This window comes from Megalobrama amblycephala, linkage group LG1 (genome assembly GCF_018812025.1).
Source record: "Megalobrama amblycephala isolate DHTTF-2021 linkage group LG1, ASM1881202v1, whole genome shotgun sequence".
Taxonomy (NCBI): Eukaryota; Metazoa; Chordata; class Actinopteri; order Cypriniformes; family Xenocyprididae; genus Megalobrama; species Megalobrama amblycephala.
The window spans coordinates 1,606,713-1,627,469 of record NC_063044.1 but is presented as its reverse complement, the minus strand read 5'-3'; the positions used below and the strand labels follow the sequence as shown (position 1 = coordinate 1,627,469).

General features: G+C 40.5%; 1 long non-coding RNA gene across 1 annotated transcript; it reads left to right on the top strand.

Moving 5' to 3' along the window:
• The first annotated feature begins 2,131 nt into the window (after positions 1 to 2,131).
• On the top strand, positions 2,132 to 3,917 carry LOC125249287. The gene is made up of 3 exons (XR_007180528.1): positions 2,132 to 2,965; positions 3,297 to 3,369; positions 3,463 to 3,917. It is a non-coding gene; the product is annotated as an uncharacterized LOC125249287 (long non-coding RNA).
• Positions 3,918 to 20,757: the final 16,840 nt, after the last annotated feature.

The following is a 20,757-nucleotide window of genomic DNA, read 5'->3' as shown; positions in this document are numbered from 1 at the left end:
CTTGACCATCCGCAACAGCAGCACATTGAAAAGTTATGTATTTACCTCCAACTCTCGTTGCAGAACACACAATCCTTGTTCCTCGCGTCTCCCCAACCATTTCCTCCTCCATATTCTTCCTTTCTTTTTCTTGCTTTTGCTGCAAATCAGCGCACAGGCAATTTGTATTGCAAGCTTCTTGCGGGCTACCATTTTTAATAATAATAATAACTCCGGTTTTGCACGCATGATATCGCGTTGTTTCCTTATCACATCTCGCGTGTATTTGGTTGTGAAAAGTTGTTTGCGTGCCAGACTGAGTTTTCGGCGATTCTTCCTATTGTAAAGTCATACAGTGTGAAACCTTCTGTCACTGATCCACCGTGCAGTGTGAACACAGCAGCGACTGAATACTGGCCAAGATAGTCATGCAGTGTGAAAAGAACAGTGACCCGACTACTTTAAAAATCGTGCAGTCTGAACTCGGCTTTACAGGCTAAATGACCCGAAACTCAGCGGCTGCTTGCCTCACAGACATGAGAAATATATCTATAGAAAGAAAGCTTTAAATATTTACTTTAACGAAAACGAAATAATTCAAAACGAAAAGAAAAAGGCTACTCTGATTATGTAGACTAAACCGAATGAAGTGCATTCTCTCTCTAGCGCGTCCATGAGGAGATGATGAGAGTCAATGTCAACTTCATCTTGGCAGCCGACACTGATTCAGAAAACATTACTTTATTAATAAACAATTAAATGTCTCCTTGCTGTTTTGGTCACATTCATAAGACCAATTTCAATTCGTAAATCCCAGTCGATCTTTTGGTAGGCTATGCTGTTTTCAGTTGATGAATAAACAGTAGTGCGCCTCCCATCCAATAAATCGCAATAGGCTTTTGATATGGAACAAAGTCTCAGATTTCAAATTCTGTCCATTTCATTAAGAAATTCAAGCAATAAATACCGTTTTGGCGCTCTTTAATGTGGTGTGATAGATAGTTGTATCTTCTGGGTACTAGTCTGTGCGTTATCAAACGCATAGCAAAAGATTCGTGCCAGTTTAATTTTTGTTCTGGATCCAGTGCTCTGCTGCTAACTGGACAGTGGTGGGAATACAGTTACAATTTACAATAGATCACCTTCAGTGTAATCTGTCAATGTGACGGACGGCACTTCAGATTTTTCCGTCATTGATAAAAAATTCTGTCAATGACGGAATATTTTCGGTTAACGTGACCTCTGGAATTCTAGGTTATTACGTGAAGTAGTTTTTGGTCCAAAAATTAGAATCACTGTTTTTTTCTGAATTTAGCAGTAGGAAATTACTGGTCATCCAGTTTTTAATATCAGCTATACATTCTGTTAATTTTACGAATTGGTAAGTTTCGCCAGGGCGCGAAGAAATATAGAGCTGAGTATCATCAGCGTAACAATGAAAACTAACGCCATGCTTCCTAATGATATCTCCCAAGGGCAGCATGTACAGACTGAAAAGCAATGGTCCTAGTACTCTTCATTTACTACTACAAACTGATAACAGTCAGATAAGTATGATTTGAACCATGACAATGTAATTCCACTAATGCCAACATAGTTTTCGAGTCTATTTAAAAGAATATTGTGATCGATAGTGTCAAATGCAGCACTAAGATCCAGTAACACTAATAGAGAGATACAACCACATTCCGATGATAAGAGCAAATCATTAGTAACTCTAATGAGAGCAGTCTCAATACTATGGTACAGTCTAAATCCTGACTGGAAATCCTCACAGATACTATTTCTTTCTAAACAGGAACACAATTGTGATTTGAGATCGGCCTGTAATTGACTAATTCTCTAGGATCAAGTTGGGTTTTTTTTAATAAGAGGTTTAATAATAGCCAGCTTAAAAGTTTTTGGTATGTATCCTAGTGATAAAAATGAATTAACAATATTAAGAAGAGGATCTATGACCTCTGGAAGCATCTCTTTCAATAGCTTAGTCGGTATAGGGTCTAACATACATGTTGTTGATTTTGATGATTTAATAAGTTTAGACAATTCTTCCTCTCGTAAAGCAGTAAATGAATTGAATTTTTCCTCAGGGACACTACAATGCACTGTCTGACACAATACTGCAGTAGACGGTTGCATGGTTATAATTTTTTCTCTAATATTATCAATCTTGCAAGTAAAGAAGTTCACTCTTAGCCCGGATTTTATATTTACTTAAACTATATAATTACAATATACTTAAAATATTTAAGTTTGATTGCCTTACTTATAAAACATAAGTATATTCTACTAAATTGTGGATTTAATTTGAATGTGTTAATAAATTTAAGTTAAATGCACTTAAATTATTAAGTTTTTCTCCTGACCACGCCTCTTACACATTGGTTTACGGCAGGTAATGACGCCATTTTGTCGTGGTGTGTGTGAATTCAAGGAGCTGTTGATGAGAAGTTGGAACATTTGTTTTGGCAAGTTCTACAGACATTTTTTTCCAAACATTTGCCTTTTTATCGTTTCCCCCCCTGAGAGACTGTTTGTGAGCAGTGAAAATCGTTTGTTAAAGTTTAAACGACGGAACTGTTTTCTCCGGTTAGCTAGTGTTCTCTCTCGCGTGGATCACCGTGCATGAACCCCTGATCGGCGAGTTCGACGCGCGTTATTTCGTCGTTTGTTTCTTTTTCACACGAGGAGCTGTTGTTGGGAGTGTAAACTTAGTTTGAACCTCTGGCTGTCGGCAAACACCACGGCCGCGCCCGCGCTTCCAGCAGAGGAGAGAGGATGAAGCGTGAAAATGGTGAGTGCAATAATTTAACGACCGTGTTTTATTTCGACACGGCTATTGATTGAAATATTAAGTTAAAGTTAATTAACGAGTTGAAAACAAAAACAGATGGATATACTGTTTTATCTAGGTTCATAGCTTTCTTAACAACAGACTATCTTGTTTTGTGTTGCAGGTCAAGAAGAGATGCTTTGGATTAGAAGTGTAAGTATTGCCCTTATAACTGTGAAAAGAAAGCTCAGCTATTTAAACATTATAGGCTCAAACAATGAAGTTATACAAGAACAGAACAATTTCCTTGTTTACATCTGGAACATATACATGTACATTTATATCACACGTTATGCACAATATGTACACTTATACAGCCTTCACCAAAAACTCCATATCAGCTGTGTGTCATGTGGGTTTACTGAGACCTGTTCTTTGGCTGATTATTTTATTAATCTGCATACTGCACAGTGCACAATTACATGTAAACCATAAAATCAGGTGCCATAATCAAGACTTTAACTTTAATGTTTGCTCCTCACAGAAAAGTTGTCAACGACGAGCCTGACATCAGCCTGATGGAACTTCAATGGCCAGCTCTTTCTACAGTAAACCAGGTATGTATTGATGCATGGAGTATTTGACAATACCATTATCTGATGCATTATTATATGATAATGTCTTTGTCGATCTTTGTCTTCCTCTACTAGGTTGCAGCTGACAAGGACTCATACAGGCAAACTTCAGTGAGAATCCTCTGTGTTGATCTATAAAGTGCTCAGCTAAACCCATCATGAGTGAAGATCGTCTTGGAAGGATGTTTGGTGATGGATGAACCGACCAACCTCAGGACTTCTGTGTCCTTTTTTCTGACTGATTTATGCCCTGCAACTGGACTACCCTAACTGTATGAAAAATACTTTATATTTTATTCAGCAGGTAATGCTCAACCTAGGAAAATGTGAGCTGGCACCTAAAATGGAATACTGCCACTATTGTGAACTCAGGAGTGTGAACAAACCATATAGTTTTAATGCAATTTGTTGTGATTCTGAGATAGACTATTTATGTGCTTAATAAGCTGATTTGTTAAAAATTATTTTTTTCACGTTTTATAAGGAAATGTTTTCAGGACATGAAATGTTGTTGTATTTGGAATTAAATTAAAATAAAACATAAAATTGAATGAATGTACCTTTTATTTGCTTTTTTTCTTAATTTTGTAGTAAAATAGAAGTTGCTATAAATTAACTTGCTTAGTAAATTGAACTTAAATATACTATGTGTAATAACTACAAAGTAATTAATATTACAAAACATTTTAAGTTAAATGAGCTTGAATTTTTAAGTTCACATTACTTAATCATTACTTAATTTTTTTAGGGCAACCAGTTTCCTCAAATTTTTTTAAGTAAATTCAACTTATCCGGGCTAACAGTGTTCATAAAGTCATTACTGCTGTGCTCTTTGGAAACATCAGAAGTTGAAGCTTTATTTCTTGTTAATTTAGCCACTGTATCAAATAAATACCTAGGGTTGTGTTTATTTTCTTCTAAAAGTTTTGAAAAATAGGCAGATCTAGCAGTTTTTAAGGCCTTTCTGTACTCAATCATTCTCTCTCTCCACGAAATGCGAAATACTTCTAGTTTTGTTTTCTTCCAGCTGCGCTCCATTTTTCTGGCTGCTGTTTTTAGTGTCCGAGTGTGCTCATTGTACCATGGCATTGTATTAATTTCCTTTTTATTTTTTTCAATAAAACATTTGTGAATGGTTTATTAAAGGTGTCTTGTTAAGTCTTCGCTACACTTACTGTTCTGACTCGCAAGGGGTGCTTTTGAAACAGTGAATCGTTTGTGACTCAATTGATTCATTTGATTCTGAGCTTCACAAAGCTTTGTGTTCCCATCAACAGTTCAAATCAAAATCCCTCCTAAAAGGGATCCCAAAGTCTATAAAGTCTTCGGCTTGAATGCTTCTCGCTTGCATGTGTCTAGGTGCTAGCAGGGTGCTAGCAGCAATTAGTCGAGGTAAAAAGGTTTTAACTTGTAGGGTATACGTGTAGGGTTACTTTAGAGCTAGATTTGGCAACACGCGGTTTGTTGTTTGCACAACAGTCTGTGATGTGGGTGTGCTGCTATCAGACTTTCAGAGGTGTCTGCTCTACACGCTCTGTTGTCATGTGTTGCCAGGAGACCAATGCCAGCCTGCAACACAATCAGAATAGAGCAGAATTCTAACCCTGCTGCTAGTCCGCATTGAGAACTCCAGTGTGGTCACGCATAACTTACAAATCACAACAGCACATCACTTCACAGACAGTGGTGGATTGCTAGTTAGCTAAGCTAGAATTTACACTACAAATTCGTTGCGTGTGTTTCATATGTGCGGTCCAGCGCATTAATATGAATACAGTGACGTAACAAATAGTAAAAAGGCCTTAATCAGTGACTAAGGAGTCTCGCCCAAAACACCATTACAAACTCTGTAGTGAGATTTCTTCGTCACACAGGTAAATTCATGCTACTTAACCCTGTAAAACCCAAATATATAAAAAAAAGAGCAAAAAATTATTTGACCACTCAGATATTATTTTAGGAGGCCCCTGATGTAGAAATTAAATATTTTTCAAATTTTTTACTTTTTAGTAAGTTTTTAGGGAAACGTTGTAATATTGCAACGTTGGGCCTTGTTAGGAGCAGAATTTCTGTATTTGTGCTCACTTTGTCTGAACAGATATACAGAGCATTTAAGCATTAATTTGCAGTGTTGATTGCTTACTTAGCCCCATAACAGTATATATCATGAGTAATAATCACACAACAATCATATTTTTTATGAATAAGCATTTATTAATAAACATATTGGAAAAAACTTTTTCTTCTATCACTTTCAATGTGGTTTGAATGAAGTCTGTGCTTTGCATTTTTTAGTCCCTAATACTGTTCTTTTCATCTGAGAAGCACATGCGAACGTTGCACTTGCTACACAATGTATTTGTGTATCCATTATTGCAGTGTCTGCAGCGTCCTCTCTTCGTCTTTACTGTGAAATGTGCAATCATGTATTTGCATACATCCAGTGGATGGTGGTCCGATGACATCTTGGCATTCTTAAATGGAAAAAGTAAAAAAATAAATATGTGAAAAATACATATGGGTCTTATATTGTAGTAGAAAAACTGAAAGAATAGACAGGGTGGTAGACCATGTGTCGAGGGTAGAGATCTAAGTATTATCCATCAAGGTATTATAATTTCAATGCAAATGCTAATCAAAATTCCACTAATACATTCAAACAATACTGTCTGGCTGGCCTATTATGCTCTCTACTTATCATACTAAAGGAACACATGCATCCCCCCAGAGCACTTACAGGTTCATATTCAAGACCATTCACACCTGTCTCTGAACAATGCAACAGGTATCCCCCAAAAACATTCAGAGCTCCTAATGCTATAAACTGCTACTAAGGCAACACTCATAAAAAAAATCTCAGGATCATTTAGAAGTTAAAAAACAAATAAACTACAAAGATACAGGGAGTTTCAGATACTGCTCTGGATGATGGAGTTTCAAATCCCACATACAGTTTATTCCTGTGTTTAATTATGGTCTAAACTACAGTACAAATTTAACAGAAAATCACATTTAGAACTTAGTTACAATGAATCTAACAGTTTACCACTCTGGCCCAAAGTTGTAGAATTACAACATGGACTTAACAATCTCTAAATCAAATTTGATTAATGTTTTCCAAAATAACTAAATATATCTGTGTTCTAGACATTGTAATAAACACAAAAAGAGAGTAACTTCATGGCCAGATGACCGGACCTATAAACATTTCTTATATCCAATAGCATTGTCAGGACAAACAATAGAACCCATTAACTATGTAAATGTGGTCTTGAGAGAAAAAAAACATTTGCAAGCCTTTTTTTTTTAATTGTTGAAAGTGATGTTGTAATTCTGCAACAGTGGGCTTTACAGGGTTAATCTGGAATTCCGTCATCAGAAAAAGGCTTATGCATTTACATCTGAAAGTGGGGATTTCTTCGCCCAAGATCAGGTTAGTTTATTTGTCCGTGCTGCTAATCTGAGATTCCATAGTCAGAGAAAGACTTATGGATTTAAAGCTGAAAGTGGGGGTTTCTTCGCCCAAATTCAGGTTAATTTATTTTGGTACCCTTTATACGCGCTGCTTATCTGAGATTCCGTCGTCAGAAAAAGTCTTACGCTCGTTTAGCAACTGAAATTATGATTTCTTTGATAATTTCAGGTTAGCTTCTTCGTACAATTTAAACATGCATTATAGCATTGAGGAACGTTCTGCCGTTCAAGGGAATGCGCATTCAAGCCCCAGTTTTGCTGATTTTATCAGAAATTTGTATGTGCATGTATAAGATGTCAATAAAGATTATTAAAACACATGATTGATTACTGGTCCATCTGCAAACAATTGCTTAAAATGATGCCCGTATTCTCCACCAAATATGTAGTGAATTAACTCAAAGGGGAAATATTATAATTATTCATAGCTCATTATGATTATTCATTATGATTAATTATGAATATGTAAATCCGTTAATCAGATTAACTGGATGTAGCTACATTAAGATTAATATTACAATCAATTAACCTGTTCGTCCAGTGAACACTCAGTGTTGATTGTTTATTAATTCTAAGAAGTGTTCATTTCCAGGTTATGGAAAAATAACATTCTTATTGTACCGTACTACTCAGCGCACATAGTCAGGATCTAAATCACTTAAGAGGCAAATTATTAGCAGACGGAGTCACAACCAAACATGTATTGTGTACAATCTTTATTAACTAACTCACAAACACATAACTAAACTAACAAACACATAACATACAACGAAGGTCACACACATACGTAGGTAAGAATGAGCAATGAGTTGAACCGGAAGTGGAACTATTGATAGAGCTATAGGAAAAAGTGAAAGGCAATCTGGAAAAGAATCATCAGTTTCTTTCAGTTATAACAACACCTTTCCTGACAAAGGTAAGTTTTACACATCAATACTAAATCGATGTTTAGTGTTCAAATGTACGATACTTGCAAGATGCCTTTAGGCTGAGGAGCATCAGATCTGCTGGCTGAGGAGTCTTGATGATTCAGTCCGAAGTTGTTGCCAGTCTTTCCTATGTTGGATGATGAGCACATGGCTGGGTTGTAGGCCCATATTTCTTATTGTACTGTACTACTCAGAGCACATAGTCCGGATCTATCTCTTAAGAGGCAATTCATTAGCAGATGGAGTCAGAACCAAACTTGTATTGTGCACAATCTTTATTAACTAACTCACAAACACATAACTAAACTAACAGACACATAACATAACATACATAAAGGGTCACACACACACACACACACACACACGCAAGTCAGAATGAGTAATGATAGAGTTGAACCGGAAGAGATGCTGTTACTAGAGCTACATGAAATGTCAAAGGCAATCTGAAAAGGAATCATCAGTTTCTTCAGCAATAGCAAGGTAAGTCTTACAAATTAATACTAACTCGCTGTTTAGTGTTAAAATGTACGATACTTGCAAGATGCCCTTAGGCTGAGGAGCATCGGCTCTGCCATCTGAGGAGAGATCTTGGGTGATTCAGTCCGAAGTTGTTGCCAGTCTTTTCCATGTGGGATGAGGAGCACATGGCTCGTTTGTAGGCCGAGGCCTACAGGCCTTGCAGGCCTGGCCTAGGCCGGCCGCAAGGAGATCGATTCGGTCGTTCAGAAGCAAGGAGAAAAAGAGAAGAAGAAAATGGCACTGTTCGCTGGTTTTTAACCTCTGGTCAAAGTCACACCTCTCAGTTGTTGACCGGACCAATGAAGATGTTGTAATTCTGGGTGGCAACACCCCTCCTGTCAGGGCTTTTACAACCCAGAAAGATTAACAAGCTGAGTTCTTGAATCAGAACTATTAAATATTCTTTTAATACTGATGTGTTGCACAGGTATGGATGTACCGCATACACAAGCATTTAAATCTTCCCGCTACAAACGTATAGACACTAAACATGGCATGATTGAAGTTACCGTGCAGGTCATAACATTTAACAATCATCAAACATGTAAATACAATGAGTACAATACAACATCAGTAATAATGGATACCATTTCCTGAGAAGGATTCATTTATAGCACAGTCTGTCTATACATTAATGCCATAGAGTCTGTGTTCTGTGTGGAAAATGCAGGGAAGATGCAGATTTTCTGTGTCTCTACTCTGTTCTCCATGCGGCAACCACATTCCTCAGCGCAATAAACTTGTAACTGAAAACTTCCCGGGGGATGGGACAGACTCCAGAGTGAGCTTAAAACTATTGGTTAACTAACCAATAATTGTGTCTGATTTGCCTCAGTCATTACACCCTTGTCGGGGCTTTTACGACTAGGCAGATTAACTGGCAGAGTTTTTGAAGAAGAACTATTAAAGATTATTGTAATACTAATGTGTTACACAGGTATGGACATGCCGCATACACAAGCATTTAATTATTTTCGATACGAACGCATAGACACTAAACATGGCATAATTGAAGTTACCTTACATGTCATAAAACTTAAAATTCATAAAACATGTAAATACAATGACTGCAATACCACAACAGTAATAATGGATACCATTTCCTGGGAATGTGGATGTTCATTTATAGAACAGTCTGTCTATACATGCAAGAGAGTCTGTGTTATGTGTGGATAATGCAGAAAAGATGCACGTTTTTGTGTGTCTCTTCTCTGCTCTCCATGCGGCATTCTTTAGTGCAATAAAACTTGTAACTGAGAACTTCTCGGGGGATGGAAGCCAGACCCCAGAGTGAGCTTAAAACTGTTGGTTAACTAACAAATAACTGTGTCTGATTTGTCTCAGTCATTACACTCTTTTTGTCTTCAGTGACTGTTTTGTTTGTTGCAATTGTTGTTTCAAGGTAAGCTTTACTATGTCTGAGAAGCATTTCAAGTGTTGTGCTGATCCGTGTCCGAGATATCTGACACCGGAGGACATACACGACTTGTGCGTTCACTGCCTGGGTGAGAAGCACGTGAGTTCAGTTCTCGAGGGATCTGTTTGCATTCATTGTGAGCGTCTGCCTATGCGGACGCTCCACTCTCGCCTGTCAATCTTCTCGAGGGAAGAGGGACAGGCATCTGCACCTGACAGCTCGGGTCCTTCTCGTGCAGAGGCTGAGAGTGTTTCTTTCTCGTGATTTGGCGGCTCACAAGAGTGATCTGCTCGACGAGGATGCCATTTCTCTGACATCCTCCGGTTCAGCAGATAGTGCTCTTTTGGCTCCTAGCCACACTGAAGAGCAGACGATGGTTGTTGAGGACAGTGAAAGTATTTCATCTGAGCCTGCATGACCATTCTCCATTCTGAGATCGAGAAGGCAAGGAAAAACCCTTATTCGTTCCGTATTCATCGGCATGGGTATGCGAATTATGCAAATATCGAAGGGATACGTGAGCACGAATATGTGGCAATGCCCTTTATCGACAAGACGTTTGTGGTGGAGCTTTAACTTTGAAGGCTCCGGCCTGCCTACTAGACGCTTAAAAGAAACTTCATGGTTGAATGGCAGGGCATACACGGCTGCAGGTCAGGCTGGTGCTGCACTGCACACCATGGCAGTGCTTCAAGCATACCAGGCTGATCTGTTTAAAGATTTAGACCAGGCCCAGGGTCTTTCTCCTGATGCGGTGGCCGAGCTTTGCTGCACCACAGACCTGGCTCTCCGTGCCACCAAACAAACTGCTGCCATGATCGGTCGATCGATGGCGGCGATGGTGGCAACGGAGAGACACCTAATCCAATCCAATCCACTTTATTTCTATAGCACATTTTACAAACAACAAACAGTCTCCAAAGTGCTGCACAAAATTAAAAAACAATAAATAAATACATGCTCTATTCAAACAATAAAAACTAGTAAAATCGAATAAGAGCAATACAATAAAAAGGCACATAAATGAATAAGTAAAATCAATAAAATAAATAAAACAAACCAATAGAAGACACAGGTTTTAAGTCTGGTCTTAGGAACCACAAGCTGGAACTGGCCCTCAGACCTCAGTGAACGCGCCGGTGTGTAAATTTGGATGAGGTCCGTGATGTACTGTGGGGCCAGTCCATTCAGAGCTTTAAAAACAAACAATAAAATCTTAAAATCAATTCTAAATAGAACAGGAAGCCAGTGCAGCGAGGCAAGGATGGGGGGCGATGTGTTCGCGCTTTTTGGTTCCTGTTAAAAGCCGTGCCGCAGAGTTCTGGACTAACTGTAAGCGAGAAAGTGCATTTTGGGATATTTCAGTGTAAAGTGCATTACAGTAGTCCAGACGTGACGAAATAAAAGCATGCATGACTTGCTCAAAATGTTTAAAGGATAAAAAAGGTTTGATTTTAGATAAAAGACGAAGATGAAAAAAACAACACTGTTAATTTGTTTATCCAGTTTAAAATCACTGTCTATAGTGACGCCAAGGCTGGTGGCTGTGAGATGCACATGGTTTTTGAGTGGGCCCAAGTCGATCAGAGTTCTAATGTGACCAAACAGCATTATTTCTGTCTTCCCCCTCATTTAGATTTAAAAAATTCTGAGCCAACCAAGCCTTGACGTCACTTAAACACTCGAGTAGGGGTGTCAGGGGGGCGTTGTCATTTTTTGTCAGTGGCAGGTATATTTGGCAATCGTCTGCATAAAAATGATAGGAGATACCGTGCCTGTGGGTGAACCCACAGGCACAGTATCTCCTATCCGTGCCTGTGGGTGAACCTGGCTGACATTGGGGAGAAAGAGAAGGGTTTTCTCCTCGATGCGCCAATCTCGCCTCTTGAACTTTTCGGGACTTCGTTCGAGGCAGTTGTTGGGAAGTTCAAGGAGGTGAGGGCAAGCTCAGCAGCATTTAGATCCTGTATACCACGCCGGTCCGAATTTGCAGCCAGAGGGACATGGCCCGTCATGGTCTGAGGATCATAGACAGGGCCAGAGGTCTTGCAGAGGTCCAGAGGCCAGAGGTCCTCAGAGAAGTAGGTCCCAGAGAAGGTGTTACACTAGAAAGAAGAAGCAGGATTTAAGAGAGGTAATACAAAGCCAGCGTGCTGAGCGCTGCTGAGTATTTCTTCTCTTTTTGAGGGTTTTCCATCTTCCTCTGCTCTTCTTTTTCTTTCCCCCTGTACCCTTAATTGCCCTGCGCACGCTCTGACATCAGGCCTGAAGCCTTGGCCCGATGAACTTTAGGGTTTTTTGGGGCTTTCTGGGCTCTGGAGCTCTTTATGGAGGGCTGATCCCTCGCCCTTGCCATTTGCTTCCTCTCTGCTGAGAGTAGTGGTTTTGTAGCTTTTTGCCCTGTTGAGCTTTGGCTTTTGTCTTTGCGTCTGCCTTTTTATGGCCACTTTGACGTTCTGGAGTGTGTTGGCCCTCTTTTTGTTACATTGTCCAGTTTGTTACAATGAGCTCCAGGCTATATTTCCAAAAAGCTTTTGCATTGGCCTTCTTTCGGCCACTTTGGTTTCTTGTTGCTAGCCTCCTCTCATCAGAGAGTCATCAGGTTCAAACCACAACCCCACTGAGTGCTAGCAGTTTCTATTATCATGGTCGGTAGGCTTCCAGTTTTATTTTACTTAAACTGTCAGTGTATTAGCCTCTACTGAGCCTCAGCGAGGTCATGTTTATGGGGTTGGCCCTCCTCTTGGGTCGTCCCTTTTCCCGGCCTAGGCAGACGATGACAGTCCGTTCTGACTACCTCAGGCAGTAGGTGTTGGCTACTTCTGTTTCAGCCTCCCTTGGTAGTCGAACAGCTCATGTTTGCCTCCCCTCTCATCAGGGTTGCATCTGGTCGGGGGGCCCGCCTTATGCATTAGGTAAGAGTGTGAGTAGCAGGCCCAGTGGCCTCCTCTCCTCTGTTCAAGGTGTATCTTTACTCCATTACTTTTTAGCAATGTTTGAGTATGTGGTTCCCTGGTGGTGTTTAGCATTAAGCATAGCCATTAGTGTTAGGCTTTGTTAGTTAGCCTCCCTGTGGTCGCCTGAGCATTGTAGGTTTCTTCTCACTTTGAGAGTGTGCTCTTTGCTGAAGCCTCCACTCTCTGAGTTTGGTAGTCTCTGTGTGAGTGGCTCCTTGATTTTTTTCCAGTTTTGGGTTGAATTCTCTGCCTCCTTGGATGTCTCTCTGTTGAGGCCGCTATTCATCTCAAGCTAGCTCCTTTGAGTCTCTCTGAGATCCCCTGGTCTCTCTTAGTCTATAGTTCCAAAGCTCTATGCCCCATGCATGCTTTACACCTATACTACTCAGGTCGAATGCACTAATTCTCCTTCCTGTTGGTAATTAAAGTTCGCTCCCCTGGAGCTCCAGCATTGGCAACCCAGTCCCTCAGCCATGGTTTTATGGGAGTGGTAGGCCCTTTGTGAGGCCTCCTTATCATCCCGGTGGTGTTATGTTTGTGCTCCCCTTTATTTAAGGGTAAATAGCGATAGCTCAGTTCTCCCCTCATTTTTAGGGTCGTTGGTCTTGTTCCCGAGGACCACTCAGGAGGTAGAAGGACTCTTGTGAGACCTCCCTGAAGGATCGGTATTAGGCTGTCGATACTCCCTTACTGTTTGAGTTCGGTATATAGGTTCGGAGTTTCTCTGTCTCCCACTATATTCCAGTCTCTGTTCCTCCCCTGGCTTAGGTAGAGTACCCAGCCTCCAGAGTGCTCAGTCTCACTCTGTAGATCCTAGGTCGAGTAGGTTACTCCCCTCATTCAGGGTCTAAAAGCAATATGCTGAGTTCAATTCCCAGGGATGTCCGTCTCTGGTTCGTGAGTTTGGTCCTGTCACTTTACAGTCCCTCTCACAGGGCATTCACTCTGTGGAGGCCTCTTTGAGGTTTTCTAGCTTGGGCAGTGGCCATAGGGAGTAATGTCACTGACAGCTTAGCGTGTGACCAGAGAGAGTTGAGTGTTGTAATTCTCTTCTCAGCCATTGTTGGCATGCACTCCCTTGGCGGCATGGGTATCTCGTTCCCCATATGCGTTTTAGGACGCAGTGCAAGTTCCCTGCTGCCTGCTACAGTCACTTCAGACGAATAGCGGACGACATGTTCTCTAGGCGCCCCTTATATACTGTCTGGTCGCACTAGTATGATGCCATAGACTGTCGCCGACCAATAGGATTGGCGTGATTCGACTATCGCTACAGACACCTGTCATGCGAGGGCGTTTCCCATATGCGTTCTAGGACGCAGTGTCTCCTTCCCTGTTCTCAGGGAACCAGGGTTACATTCGTAACCTGAGATGTTTTAGGTCGCTAAAATTTGCTAAGAGTGTTGTCGCATACCAGCGGTAATTGGGTGATTAGCAGGCGGTCCTTTTAAAATGCCTTTTCCACTCATCAGAAGTGAGCTATGCGACTCCGGGCCAGTCGCACTAATCCAGACTTCCTGCCAGCTGCCAGACCAAAATGTCTTCTCAGTGTTTTTGAGTGTTTATTTTGATTGTTTGTTTTCTTTAGAATGTGGTAGAAATGTAGGAGAGACCTGCCCTTTTGTTTAAATCTCATTTATATTATGTTTTTGTTAAGAGTAGTTAGGTTAGGCTGATTGTATTTATTTTTTCTTTTCTTTGTGACAGGTTATTTACATTGTTGTTTTATTTTATAAGACTGGTTTTGTTTGTTATTTTGGGCCTTGTGTCTCTCTGACGAAAAATACCACTTTATTGTTTTATTTATTTATTTTCAAACAAATGATCTTGCTTTATTGTTACTTTGTCTGGACCGTGGGTCCCTTAACCAATTCTACTAATTTATGGTTGCCTTTTTCTTCTGTGATTTACAATAAATTTAACTTATAATTTATTGTGTTTTCTTTGGTCCTTTTTGGTCTGACGGCCTGCTGGATGCCTTTTGTTCTTTTCTTTTATTTATTACATCTTACCTCCAATAAAATGGGGGCTCATCCATTTCATCTAATTCATTCACAAGTATGATTTGCCTTGCTGGTGAGTATTTTTTGCTTTATTGTCTGATTGGCGGTTTTTACTTGTGAAATGGGGAGTGTAATTACGGAGTTTAGTATTGAGGCTTTTAAACATTTTCTTACTGTAGAGGCTTTATATTCATGCCGTAAATCTGACTTAATTCTTGTTGCAGATTATTATGATATATCTTTATCTAAAGTGGCTACCAAACAGGCAATAAGAGATGTGGTGTTACGGGATGTTACTGGAGTTACGGGATGTCAACGCTGCTTCTGTGATGGACGGAGTAGGAGCAGAGGCTTCAGATCAAGGCAGATCCAAATCCATTGATTGATCTAAAAACAGAAGACCTGAAATTGGCTATTCGACTTAAAGAGCTTGATTTACACAAACATGATACACGGCTTCTGCGCGTCAGGCAGTGCGAACTTGAGGCTCGCCGCAACTTCACGAGCTTTGAGCAACTTCGCGAGCTTGTGTTATTGGAAGGTTTTAAAAACACGTTTCCGGACAAGATTGTTGTACATCTGAATGAGCAAAAATTAAGCAGCTGTTTCAAATGATGAATTTGTATTGACTCCTAAAAATTTTTTTGTTTCATCTGTGCGCTGTGAATCTTCCCAATCTGGAGCTGAAAATAATTCAAAAATTGTAAAAACTACTTTACCAAATCAGGGTGAATCATGTGAGTGTTTCTATTGTCATGAGGCTGGTCACCTCATTGTGACAGGTGTCGAAGAGTGTTGGATTTGTCTGCCAGTTGATTTTGATGAGCAAGGGACTGATTCTGAATATGACCCATTTGTTTCTAACTGTGTAGATTGTCTTGAGAGAAATAAAGTTCCCATTCGCATTCTCTGAGATACTGGTTCGGCCCAATCATTTGTGCTTGGCAGTATTTTATTGTTTACTAGGGATTCATACTGTGGTTCCGATGTGCTGGTTCAAGGAATTGAATTAGGAATAGTCAGAGTTCCTTTACATTATATTTATATAATGTTTATAACAATTTAATCCAACCTCGTTTCAGGTCTTGTTAAGATCACTGTTCATTCGCAACTACCTATTAAAGGGGTTGATTTGATTCTCGGTAATGAACTTGCAGGGGGAAAGGTATTGCTGTTTCCTGAAATAGTTAAGGAGCCGCTTTCTGAACCACAAAATGTTGTAGACTTAGTTTTGAACCTAACTTCCGTTTTTCCTGCATGCGTGATTATGCGAGCGCAGTCACGTAAATATAGTGGCATAGTTCAACTTTCAGAGAGCTTCTTGGCTTCCCCTGAAAGTGCTGACATTTGCCAGGAATTCCCTGTAGAGGTGGAACGTAAGCACTCTGAGTTTCTGTCCACTGTACCTGGTGCTGAAATTGATATTGAATTGAAATTGATATTGAATTGTCTTCGACTATTGATAGGGTCACATTAGCGAATGCGCAAAATCGTGATAATTCAATGGCTCGCTGCAGGGCTGCCGTTGTGAAAAAGGAAGATGTGTTTGAAAGACCTGTTGCTTATTTTTGGGATGACGGGTTGCTGATGCGAAAAAGAATGCCTGGTTTAAGATCAGACATTGTGAAATATTGCCAGTCATGCCATACCTGCCAGATTGTGGGCAAGCCAAATCAGTTGATTTCCCCAGAGCCTCTTTGCCCCATTCCTGTTGTTGGTGAGCCGGTCACCATGATTTTGTTCCAGCATCAACATATTTTGTTGATCCTGGAACAACATTCCTATCCGAAAATTTAGTCCTAACCTTTTCCCAACCCCTAAACCTAACCCTACCCATAACTTATCCCTAAAATCAGAGGGAAATGATAGTTGAACAACACTGTTGTGGAAGCACCTAACCCAGGATGTAAGCCTAAACTTGACATAAATGGTAAACTTGTCTCTTAAATCTGAATGGATGATTGGAAAGTTGTTCCAGGATCAAAAAAGATGTTGATCCAGGAACATGTTGTACATGGTGAAATCACGTTCACCTGGTGAGCTGTTCGAGCAGGTGTGTCGGTCCTCTGCCACAGACTATGTCCGGACATAAGTTCATATTAACTATGATTACCCGATTACTGGAAGCTGTGCCTTTACGCACTATAAAAACCAAGGAAATTCTGCGAGCTTTAATGAAATTCTTTTCTACTGATCAAGGCACAAACTTTATGTCTCGGTTATTCAAACAAGCATTATCACGGCTCAATATAAAACATGAAGACTCTAGTGCGTACCATCCAGAATCGCAGGGCACGTTAGAACGGTTTCACCAAACCCTTAAGTCAATGTTGCGAACATTCTGTGCTCAGTCAGAAAAAGAATGGGATGAAGGTTTACCCCTATTATTGTTTGCTGTGCGTGAGACTCAGTGATGGGTTGTAAATCCAGTGATGCCACCAATATCTTGGATTATGTTAGTTCATTTTGTGGACATCTGCATCATGTGTGTGAATTAGCTTGTGCCTCCATGGCGTCTTTTCAAGCAAAAATGAAGACCTGATTTGACAAAAAACCTGTTGCACGTTCTTTTAATCAGGGCGACATGGTCTTGGTTTTGCTCCCTGTCCCTGGATCAGCCTTGCAGGCGAAATTTTCTGGCTCGTATGTAATTGATGCCAGACTTAGTGAAACGGATTATGTAATTCGTAAACCTGACTGTAAGAGGAATACTCGCATCTGTCACATAAATATGTTGAAGTTATATGTTCCACGTGACAGCGAAGTGAAAAGTTCTGTCACCCCCGCTGTACCTGTATCTGTTACATCAGTACCTGCTTCAGATTGCTCTGATACAGATGGGCTGACCATACAAAGTGTCTCTGTTACTGGTGCCCGTTTGCAAAACTCTGAGATTTTTAAAGATTTGAAGATTTATATGTTATATCTGTCTGAACCCCCTGAGCAGATATTTGTCAGTTAATCAAATCATATTTAACTTTGTTCTCTGATGTACATCCAGAACGACTGCAGTGTGCCGTGACATTGATGTGGGAGACCATCCACCAATTAAGCAACATGCTTATAGAGTGAACCCAAATAAGTGCCAGGTAATGCAGGATGAGGTGAAGTACTTGCTCGAAAACAGGTTGGCTGTTCCGAGCTCCAGTGCTTGGAGTCCTCCTGTCTTATCGTTTCGAAAAGTGATGGCAATTTCCGTTTTTGCACTGATTATAGAAAAGTCAGTGTGACTACGAAGCCGGATTCCTGTCCTTTGCCTCGTATGGAGGATTGTGTAGACAGGGATGGGGTCAGCTACTTTTGTTTCGAGGCTAAATTTACTCAAAGGCTACTGGCAGGTGCCCTTGACTCCTCGCACAGCCGAAGTCTCAGCTTTTGTTACGCCTGATACAGTACACCATTATGCCGTTCGGATTGCAAAAGGCCCACATTTCAGCGTCTGATGAATAAAGTGCTGGCAGGCATTCCTAATTGTGATGCGTATTTAGACGACATTGTGGTGTACTCTTCTGACTGGAATGAACATCTGTCATGATCACCAGTTGGTTAGCCACCAGAGGGCACTCCACCCCAGACTATTGCCTCACCATATCGAACTTCATCTCCCATAATCCTTGTCCCACTCATTACTCTTCATTGCACTCAGCTGTATTCACTCATGTCATTAGTTTCTGCTTATTTATACCCAGCTTGTTTCAGCCATTATTCATCAAGGTTTTACTTTTGTTACCTGCACTTCTGAGCACTGTCTCTGGTTTTGTTTTCTTGTTTTTTGTTTGGACTGGTTATATGTGTTTTGACTCTTGCCTGGCATTACTACGATTCTGGATATTCCAAATAAAAGCTGCACTTGGATATTATCAAAGTCTCAGAGCAATCCATGACAACATCTAAAAACCCTTTGTATGGTGTTTGACCATCTGCAAGCCTTCTCTTTGACTCTAAATCTCGCAAAATGCGAGTTTGGAAGGGCAACAGTGACGTATTTGGGCAAGCAGGTCAGTCAGGGTGAGGTTCATCCTGTTGCTGCTAAAGAGCAGGCTATTGTACAGTTTTCTGTCCCGAATACTAAACGACAGCTGAGATGTTTTCTGTCCCGAATACTAAACGACAGCTGAGATGTTTCCTTGGTATGGCAGGATACCATCGGGGATTCTGTAAAAACTTTTCCAATGTGGTGTTACTTTTGCTTTGTCAAAACAGAGATTATGTGTGGTCTGATGAATGTTAGATAGCCTTAGAGTCTGTCAAATTATTACTGTGCAGCACACCGGTACTCTCTGCCCCGAATTTCTCGATGTCATTCAACCTGGACGTGGATGTTCGCAGTAATGGCGCTGGTGCCATTCTCCTGCAGGAGGATGTGCATGGAGAGAAAATTTTTGAAACATCAGTTGAATTATAGTGCAATTGAGAAGGAAGCTTAGGCGTTATTGCTTGCATTACAGTATTTTTAGGTGTATGTGGGGTCAAGTTCATTACCTCTTGTGGTCTTTACTGATCATAACCTGTTGGTTTTTCTGTCCCATATGTGTAACTCTATCCAACATATTATGCACTGGGCATTAACCTTTTGAGCGGTATGGTCCCACATATGGGATTTTTATTTCTGTGCCCCTGAGAGTATGGTCCCACATATATAGAATGGATTTAGAACATTCAGTGACGTCGCATAACTGCCAGATTCAAACTGTGCTTTCGCGCTTTGGCTGTGAGATGGACTTACTCAGCGCTTGTCATATATCACAACTATGCAGTCTTTTCAGCCACATAATGTTTTTTATAAGGTTTCAGACATTTAAATACACATAAGCTCCAGTAAAACAATACATTTAGAGTTTGTAAAATACACAATGTCAGACATCAGTGAAAGCAGCAATAACAGTCTATTCAAATATAATTTACCAACGTTTATTCATATCAGACACACATAGTGGGTGTAATGTAGGGAGCATGACAACGGAGTTGGAGATCCAAATGCAGGCTTTAATAAAACAGGAAGAGCGTAGTCGTACAGGCAGAGGGTCAAACACCAGCAAACAGGTACAAGAGGGCAGGGCAAAAGAGTAATCCAAAACACAAGCAAGAGGTCAAGACAGGCAGCAAACGATCATCATACAAGGAAACAGTCCAGGGTCAAAAACACAGGCTAGGCTAGGCTAGGCAGAACAAGGAACAGACAGAAATACACAGAAACAAGGCAGAAACAATACTCAGCAATGAGTGTGTGTGTGAGTGCAGCTTATAAAGTGTCACTGATGGGAAACGGGTGTGAGTGTGTGATTGGTTCCTAGGTGGGGAATTGTGGGAAATGGAGTTCCATATAATCAGAATAGAGCACAGACCGGGTGTGTCTCATATGTCCTGAAAAGTGAAGCTGCGGGCTCTTTGATCGCCCCCTGGTGGCTGGATGCAAAACTTAAAGGTGGTACAGGGGATGTTTTCGTCGACTGAGTTTTTGAAATGAGCGCATGCGGAAGAACAATCCCCCTCCTTCACAGCTCATTTCAAGTGAACGCCTCCCAAAACTCGTTCACGAGTGTTTGTTTACCACCGGCATTCGCTGTGTTATTAAGCCGGGCACACATTTTACGACTAGCTAAAACATTCTAAGACTATGCTCAACATACAGCGATAGTTTCCTACTCCTGAAGCAGATGTATATACTTTCACATGGAATTTGAACACCAACACCCGACAAAAACATTGCATGCGGGCCTGTAGAGTGTGGAAAGTTACTAGAGCACGCAGCCGCGCTTCTCTCACAAGGAACGTCATGGCAGTGATTGACAAGCCAGAGGGCCAATCCGCGCACGTCATCGCGTAAACGATTGGCTGATGTTTTTAAGGCCCTACCTCGTGCACAGATGATGTATATTAATAATATTCCTTTCAGTGCACCTAATAAATAGTCTTTTATCACTTAGTAAAGACAGTTTCAAGTAATATTGCAAAAATGTATAAAACAAAACATCCTCTTTACCACCTTTAAAGGGGCTCTATGTAAGATTTTTACTTTAATAAAGCATAAAAATACCCCAATATGTTTGCAGATATTTAAGAAACATGCT